Genomic DNA, 9,353 nt, shown 5'->3' on the forward strand with positions numbered 1-9,353 from the left:
CTTTTAGTTTAGTTGGTAGCTCGTTTGTGCGCTTTCTCTTGTAAAGCTGGAGGTCTCCAGCGGTTACTATTGCTGTAAAAACCTTTATGTTTGTCGCTATAAAAAGCAGGGCCGTACTGCCTTCCATCTAATTTTTTTTATCACCACCAATGTAGCTACATTTATATGCATGTTTTAATTTGGCATTATTGTATAATCATAGCAGATCTGCAACTAGCCTAATATTTTCTCTATGTAATACGATAAGGGTATGATTTGTAGTTCATGGAATGAACACTTCAACATGCTAGCTTATTTAAGAAGAGGGATATCTACAGAGCTAGATTCTAACAATAATCACTAGAAAAATAACCGACGTTTGCAAATATTTGTTTGATTTCTCTCTAATTGCGGCATGTGGTGGGCATACTTGACAAGTATCCCAATGGTCGATTTTTTGTGTGATTTTCTCACCGATGCATGGATACATTATTCATGTATTTATTTCGAGATTCTAAACTTTAAAATGAAATATCTTTAGAATATTATGTGCGTGCTTAACAGAAAAAAACAGCATGTCACAAAAAATGAAAAGTGTGGAGCTATTAGAAAATCAGGGAACACCTCATGCTCTCGATTCCCTCCCCGAAAGTGTTTTGCAATAGATACACATACCATATACAGTTCAAATATGTATTACCTAATAAGTGGAATGTGCTGGGCTGTAAGGCCCATGAGGCCTGACAAACCGCTCATGTACTTTGCAGGCCCACTTTCTTAGTCAGCTACTAACAACAACAACAAAAAGGACAAACAACATTTTTTCTATGCTCTCAAGATATGTACCGTACAATATTTGTGCAATAGTATAAGACAATGTCGCGTGAGTCCAAACTGTAGTAATCGGGTTGATGTACACACAACATATAATCCCACTTAACATCATTTCTTTTTTGGTGGAAATATAACATCATTTATGTCTCTACTCTCTCCATGCATTCATCACATCACTTAATCATACAACAGGAGTACATGCAGGCCGCAACACACATCACTACCAAAAACTACATTTTTGCCGAGTTGTCACATTTTTGCCGAGTGTAACAAGATCGGAACTTGGCAAAGCCTGTGTGGAGTGTGACACTCGACAAAAAATCCCCACATGGAAAATTTTACTAAGGTACTCGTCAAATAAAATGCACTCGACAAAATCCCATAAATCAGAATTCAAAAAAGAAATGTCCGCCACTTTGTTGCTTTCAGCACGTTTTCTAATGCCCCTTCTTTTCTGGATGTCCGCTGCTGCACTATGTCGTGTCTTAAATACACAAGAAGCATATACACCTTCTTCACCAACTTTCAGTTAAGGTGACAGCAAACGGCTTCCTTGACACTTGCTTCCAAAGATTATGATTGAATCTCCTCTTTGAAGTCCTCTAATAGTGAGGAATATAGGTAAGATAATTGGCAAAGGAAATCACTCGGTAAAATTCCAAAAATACACAAGGCGAAAAATAACACTCGGTAAACAAAGTAAATTGTACTTGGCAAAAAAATTGTGTCGGCAAATCCACGGGGGCATGTGGCTTCCACTATTACATAATAGCTTATTGGTGGTGCACCGTACCCCGCTTGCTAGCGGACCTCGGTATGTCACCAGTATCACGCCACTGGTAAGTGCTTACTAGTGGCAACCCCGCCTGGTACGCCACACAATTGTAATCTATCCTTCTATTCAGTTTTAATCTTTTATTGATTTTACTCGGTGTTGTGAATCGGTTACAAATAAATGCTGCACTCAGATCTTTTCATCTTTTGTAAGTGACAACTAAAGAAAATTATAGGTGGAGTACTGGTTTGGATGAAATAAGATCTTGCATGCAACAAAACAGAAATGCAAAAGAATAAGGTAGATACCCTATGACATCTTGCAAATACATGATTCAAGGTAATCTGGAGCTTTTCATAGTTTCCGTTTCACAAAAGACAAAACTAACAGTTTCAAAAATTTAGAAATAGAGACGATAGTTATAGTCCTCCAAAACCTTTAGTATGCATCTAAAAAATTGCTTGGAATCTAGCACTACTCATTCAAAAACATAAGGTAAATATTCTTCAAAAATGCACTAGGGGGGAGGGAAGAGTTCAAGGCTTGGACTCTCCCCCGTTGACACGGTTTGGACTCAAATGTCCCCCTAGATCAGTTTGGGGGAGGAGTCCATCCGGACATCGACACAACCCCCCTGAGTTGGTGACATGCTCCCCTTTATTTAGGAGGCCGGCTGGTTCTGCCCCCCCCTCCCCCAAACCGAACTAGGACAGCATGTGAACCAGCCGGCCTCCTAAATAAAGGGGAGGAGAGGGGCCAACTAAGGCCAAACTATCCACTCCCTCTCCCAAACCCTAGCCATCGCACTACCCCCCTCCACCGCCGCCCTAGCGTGCCACCGCATGCAACCACCACCGTGCCACCCCACCTTTTTCCCTCGTCCTACACGATGTGACCGAAGAACCACCATGGCGCTCTACTTCCCCTTCTTATTCACGAAGTGCTGCCCGAGATCTATTCTTGCCTAGATCTAATCTAGTCGGGCTCACGAAAGCGCTGCCGGATCTTCATTGACACATTCCCGCTTCGACAATGTGCTTGATCAAATTTCGGCATGGTGTTCCTGGTCCCATACGTGTGGATACCGTGGAGTAGTTGCACGTGCAATATTTGTTTGTAGGAGTGTTCAAGGGATAATACATATCCTCGTGCCTAGACCACACTAGTTGCGGGGGTAGACTCATGACTTCATCAACCTCATCATCGACTACTTCCGCTAGGTTGATTTATGAGGGTATGATCCGTTACCTCCTCTCTTGCATATGATCTTGGTTATGCGGAGGATTTTTTATTTTCTATACGCGTCCCCAATAGGAAGACCCGCTTGTGTCACCTCCTCCGCCGCTGCTGCCCACGACTGAAGGGGAGGATCACATTTTTCCTCCTCCAAACTCATCATACGTCACCGATAATATGTTGCAAAGGTATAGTATACATTTTCTATTATTTTTAGCACTTTTCAATGCAATTATGCGTGTTTGATTTATTTTTTGCATCTAAATATGCAGTGTCGATGATGAGTCGTTTATGCAACATATGAATTTTGCATCACAAGAGTATAACAATCAATTGCAAGAATATGAGACAAACTATGAAGATGACTTTCAAGATGAGGTGGAATGAGTGGATTCGGTGGAGCAATAGGAGGTGGCATGGGTACCTTTATGGGTGCTATGGGCCAAGCCATGTGAGCTGGCGCGGTGGCATGGCCGGCGGTTTAACTGGAGCAATGGGAGGAGCCATGCCAGCAACACTAAAGGTACCACGGCTGACCTCAATGGAGGTTGCATGGGTAGCGGCAGCATATGTGGCATGGGCGGCGACAATCTTTTGTCCCCACCGACACCATGGAGGAACAAGTGCAAGCACATGAGGTCAACAATAGAAATGATGCATGAAGTAGGTAGATAATTAGTGTTTGTGGTGAACTATGTCGATGAACTATTTCATGCTTTGAAATCTACATTTCATATGTGCTTGTGTTGAACTATGTCGATGGTGAACTACTTTATATGCTACGCAACATGGATTTCAAGACTATTTGTATATGTGTCTTATGATGTTGATAATAGATTTAGTTATATTTGTTGTTGATACATTTGTGGTGATCATTCATAGTTAAAATGGGAGGTAACATAGCCGGTGGTGATGTATTTTAAATCACCTGCCACGGTAGCGATGATGTAAAATACATCACAACGTTTCTCGTAATGTATATTTTTGGCAATGCGATATAAAATGTTTTTCATCACCACTTCTTGGTAATGTAAAATATATCATCGGTTAGAGATGCTCTTAGGACCGCGGAAGGTTTGCCCGGGACGTGTGTGTCATACTCCCCAAAGGGGCTTTCATCCTCTTTTATATGTGCAGGTAAGTGACGAGGGACCAAAACCAAAAAGTTGAGTTTGGGTGCCCGAGTCCATGCTTTTCTCTCTTGGTTGTTAAGCAATTGACTTCTGCCGCCACCGTATCGAGGCTGCTAGCAAATGAATCGACGTACCTTCCACCCGAGTCGAACTTGTCTGATTCGTTCTCGCTGCCAAACAAATCGAGTTGTAGCTCGCTGTCGCAGCTAGGTGCTTGCCGCCGCCACCAGGAGCTTGCTGTCACCGCCACGAGATCCCACACCGCCTCAACTAGCTCTCAGACAAACAAATCGACCCCGCCTCCGCAAGCATCACTTGCAGCTGCAGGAATCGACCCTTGCGTCACCTCTGCTCACAACCGAGGCCACACGGCCGCTAACAACTTTATGCCATATCCAACATCCTCCCGCCATCACCCACGAGGTCTTCGCTGCCGCGTCCCATCTCGACAATGAGGCTCCCGGTCATGGCATCCCGATACGACCCAACTTCGGTTCGCTCTATTCGATAGAAAAAGGAAAGAAAGGCAAACCCGACCAGACCTTTTAAGCCCAACAAAAATCATATTTCAATCGCACTCCATCCTACCGAAAATGAGCTTGCAACCCATGTTTCTACCGCATGGAGCTGGCCGACCGAGCTCCGCTCCTGAGGGGAATAGATGGATTTGGAGGGGAGGGGAGGGTGACACTGAAGTTATTCTGTGAATCAGGCTTCAGCTGACTGCTCTGTTCGGGTTTTGTTTTCGTGTGGAGTATTGATCATTTCCTAAGATCTCCTGACCTTTTTAAGAGTAATGCTAGAACTACAGACAGATTGTTTGCCATAATTTTTTTTTTCTTTTCTTCGAAATGGGTCATCCCATCCTCTACATCAATTCCTTTTTATTGCTACAAAAGTATGACATTATTACATCATTCTGATTATTACAATTCACGGATCACACCGTGTTTCAACATGAATCAGCCATCTAAACAAAACTACCGAGTGTAGTCCGGACATCATGAAGTGATACGCCAATCAGACCGCCAACCACACCGGCTGTAGAAATCCCGTGTGACCATCCTCAAATGGTTGCACCCAATATCCATGTCCTGATGCTCCCCTGCTGGTTGAAGATAGGACCACATATGGATCTAGTGGGTAACCAATGGGATAACCTGTAGTAAGGATGGGTAACTCATTTTTGTTAAACATGAAATCATTAGGCACAATCCATATAGCCCACAGAAGAGCACATACGCCAACTCGAACAAGACCTTTATCATTTTTGGTGACACCATTTAGCCAATTGCCAAATAAATTTGGAACATTAGCGGGTGGAGGGATATTAAAAGTCATATAGATGATCCTCCATAAAATGTTAGCAAACGAGCAAGAGAAAAAATATGTTGTATGGTCTCCTTTTGATCACAAAAACAATTGCTACATCCATGCCAATTGCGTTTAAGGAGATTATCCTTAGTTAAAATCACTTCCTTGTGGAGCCATAATCCGACTCGCAACATTCGTGGAGCCAGACGTGCGGCCAGCCAAGAGAATAGTTGAGTTAGTTTGCATGCACAAGTTAGTTAGCTGCAGGTGTACGTGTAAGGTAGTCATGTGTTGGTGGCCTAACTTAGTGCTTGAGTGGCGCACGATCAGGGCCAGCTTGTTGCTTGGCTGCTAGGTGTGTGCGTGAGACTATTTAAAGAGGCTGCCTTGTGTGTGTAGAGAAGAGCTAGCTAGCAAGAGGAGTAAGATGTTGTCTCCAGGTGTAGCTTTCGTGCATTCCAAGTATGGCTCGGTGTGGCGTTCGTCACCGAAAATACTTGTGTCTCTAGTTCATATCGAGTTCATCTCTTCCGTCTAGCGTTCGTCGCCGGAGGACTGGTTTGGTGTTCGTTGCAGGAGGGCTGCTCAGCGTGTGCCGCTAGAGGCAGCCCCAACACAGAAGTCTCAAGGTTCGGGACCGTGGCTTGCAGTGAGTCCGCGGCGAGCACAACCGACGCCGAGATAGCGCGCTGTGATGTCATACGTGCGACGAGCGCCGAAGCTGCGGAGGCGCTGCATGCTGGCGCAGAGGCTGTGGCGGCGCGGCGCGGCGAGGAGGCCGGCCGAGGAGGACCTGCGTGGTGGCGCGGCGACGTGACGACATGGAGGTGCTGTGCTGCGGCTGAGGCCGCAGCGGTGCAGTGCAACGGTCGAGGATCAGCGACCATGGAGGTGCAGTCACGTTGAGGAGCACGGTGGCTCGGACGGAAGCGGAGGCTTGGCTCCATGGCCAGGTGTGATGTGCGTACGAAAAGATTGGATCGCCATGCATACGTGCACGGGACGATCGTGGAGGAGAAGATGCGGCGTATGTGCGCCGAAATGTCTGGCGTTTGTCGCCAGCGGAGAATGAGCTCGGCGTGTGTCGCCGAGGAAGAAGATGGATTTTACGGCGAGAGTAGCGGGGTTGATCGAGCTGGGTCGTTGGACGCTGGCCTCGTTGTTATGCGCGCGGAGCGGATCGCAGATCGAGCTGGGTAGCTTGTGTTCGTGCACAAGCAAGTGGTGAACGTGCGTGCATGCACCTGCGCTGTGCTAAGGTATAAAACCCTGTACTGCTCGTTGATCAGAAGTGGCCGCGTTAGGATGGGAGGCCATCGCGGTGGACGGTGGAGATGAAGACGGCAACAGCTGCATTAACTCCAGCAATGGCGAGTGCATATTAGGAGCGAGATTGTTAGCCATAATCTGACTCGCAAGATTCGTGGAACCGGACGTGTGGCCAGCCAAGAGAATAGCTGAGTTAGTTTGCATGCACAAGTTAGTTAGCTACAGGTGTACGTGTACGTATGAGGTAGTCATGTGTCGGTGGCCTAACTTAGTGCTTGAGTGGCGCACGATCAAGGCCAGCTTGTTGGTTGGCTGCTAGGTGCGTTCGTCAGCCTATTTAAAGAGGATGCCTTGTGTGTGTAGAGAAGAGCTACCTGAGTAGCGAGAGGAGGAAGATGTAGTCTCCAGGTGTAGCTTCCGTGCGCATTCCGAGTATGGCTCAGCGTGGCGTTCGTCGCTGAAAATACTTGTGTTAGTAGTTCATATCGAGTTCATCTCTTCCCTCTAGTGTTCGTCGCTGGAAGACTGGGTTCGGTGTTCGTGCAGGAGGGCTGCTCGGCGTGTGTTGCTGGAGGCAGCCCCAACAATTGGTATCAGAGCCTCAAGGTTCGGGACCGTGGCACACGGTGAGTCCAGGGCGAGCGCGGTGGACACGAAGCCGGTGCACTGTGACGTCGTATGTGCGACGAGCGCCGAAGCCGCGGAGGCGCTGCGTGGTGGCGCAGAGGCTGTGGTGGTGCGGCGAGGAGGCCGCGGAGGACCTGCGTGGTGGCGCAGCAACGTGGCGGCATGGAGGTGCTGTGCTGCGGCTGAGGCCGCAGCGGTGCAGTGCAACGACCGAGGAGCAGCGACCATGGAGGTGCAGCCGCGTTGAGGAGCGCGGTTGCTCGGACGGAAGCGGAGGCTCTCGGCTCCATGACCGGGTGTGATGTGCGTCAAGGTCTCACGGATGAGCAGATGGCTCCCGTACGAGAAGATTGAATTGCCATGCATACGTGCGCGGGACGATCGTGGAGGAGAAGCTGCGGCATATGTGCGCCAAAACGTCTAGCATTTGTCGCCGGTGGAGAAGGAACTCGGCGTGTGTCGCCGATGAAGAAGATGGATGCTACGACGAGAGTAGCAGGTTTGATCGAGCTGGGTCATTGGACGCTGGCCGCGTCGTGTGCGTACGAGCGCGATGTGCGCGCGAAATGGATCGTAGATCGAGTTGGGCAGCTTGCGTTTGTCCACGAGCAAGTGGTGAATGTGCGTGCGTGCACCTGCGCCGTGCTAAGGTATAAAACCCTATACTGCTCGTTGATCAGAAGTGGCCGCGTTAGGACGGGAGGTCATCGGGGTGGCTGGTGGCGATGAAGACGATGGCAACTGCAGCAACTTCGGCAATGGCGAGTGCAGATTAGGGGAGAGATTGTTAGCCATAATCTGACTCGCAAGATTCGTGGACCCGGACGTGCGGCCAGCCAAGAGAATAGCTGAGTTTAGTTTGCATGCACAAGTTAGTTAGCTGCAGGTGTACGTGTGAGGTAGTCATGTGTCGGTGGCCTAACTTAATGCTTGAGTGGCACATGATCAGGGCCAGCTTGTTGCTTGGCTGCTAGGTGCGTGCGTGAGCCTATTTAAAGAGGATGCCTTGTGTGTAGAGAAGAGCTAGCTGCGTAGCGACAGGACGAAGATGTAGTCTCCATGTGTAGCTTCCATACATGCCGAGTATGGCTCGGGTGGCGTTCTTCACCGAAAATACCTGTGTCAATAGTTCATATCGAGTTCATCTCTTTGGTCTAGTGTTTCGTCACCGGGAGACTGGTTCGGTGTTCGTTGCAGGAGGGCTGCTCGGCGTGTGTCGCCAGAGGCAGCCCCAACAATTTGTATCGGAGCCTCAAGGTTCAGGACCGTGGCACGCGGTGAGTCCGCGGCGAGCGCGGCGGACACGGAGACGGTGTACTGTGACATCGTATGTGCGACGAGCGTCGAACCCGCGGAGGCGCTGCGTGGTGGCGCAGAAGCTATGGCGGCACGGCGAGGGGGCCGCGGAGGACCTGCGTGTTGGCGCGGCGACGTGGCGGCATGGAGGTGCTGTGCTGGGGCCGTAGCGGTGCAGTGCAACGACCGAGGAGCAGCCACTACGGGGAAAAAGAACTTTGCCGTGCAACTATTTGCAGGGCAAAGGGGGCTATATGCACGACAAAGGCTTTGCCGTGCGACGCCGCACGGAAAAGGTCGCACGGCAATGCCATTGACGGCAAAGAAGCCTTTGCCGTGTGACTCGTCAACGTTGCACGGCAAAGGCTTTGTCGTGCGATGCCGCACGGCAAAGGTCGCTTCTTTGCCGTGTGCCAACATGTTTTATCTAAAAAAAAGGTCCCAGTTTGGGATTTGAACCTAGGACACAGAGTAGGGAAAGCGTGCAACCTTACCACTGGGCTAAGTGTTCATTTGTTGATAACTATACCATGCCACGCCTTTTGAGTTGAGAAAAAATCTAGTTTTTACATCTTTGCCATGCGTTTACGCTAGGGAAAGACTTCTTTACCGTGCATTTTTTAAAAACACTAGGCAAAGGCTTGCTTTGCCGTGCGTTTGTTAAAAACACTAGGTAAAAGCGTGTACGGCGATGCCTTTTGTGCTTTGCCGTGCAAGAAATCTTTGCTGTGGGCTGTGTTGGTCCATTGCCGTGCAACTTTCTTTGCCGTGCGCTCTCTTCCGTCGTTGCCGTGAATCGTGTCTTTGCCATGCGCTCGTGTCTGTCGTTGCCGTGGCCAAGATCTTTGCTGTGTGTTTTCCTCCATACACACGGCAAAGAAATCTTTGCC

This window comes from Lolium rigidum, chromosome 5 (assembly GCF_022539505.1).
Source record: "Lolium rigidum isolate FL_2022 chromosome 5, APGP_CSIRO_Lrig_0.1, whole genome shotgun sequence".
Lineage (NCBI taxonomy): Eukaryota > Viridiplantae > Streptophyta > Magnoliopsida > Poales > Poaceae > Lolium > Lolium rigidum.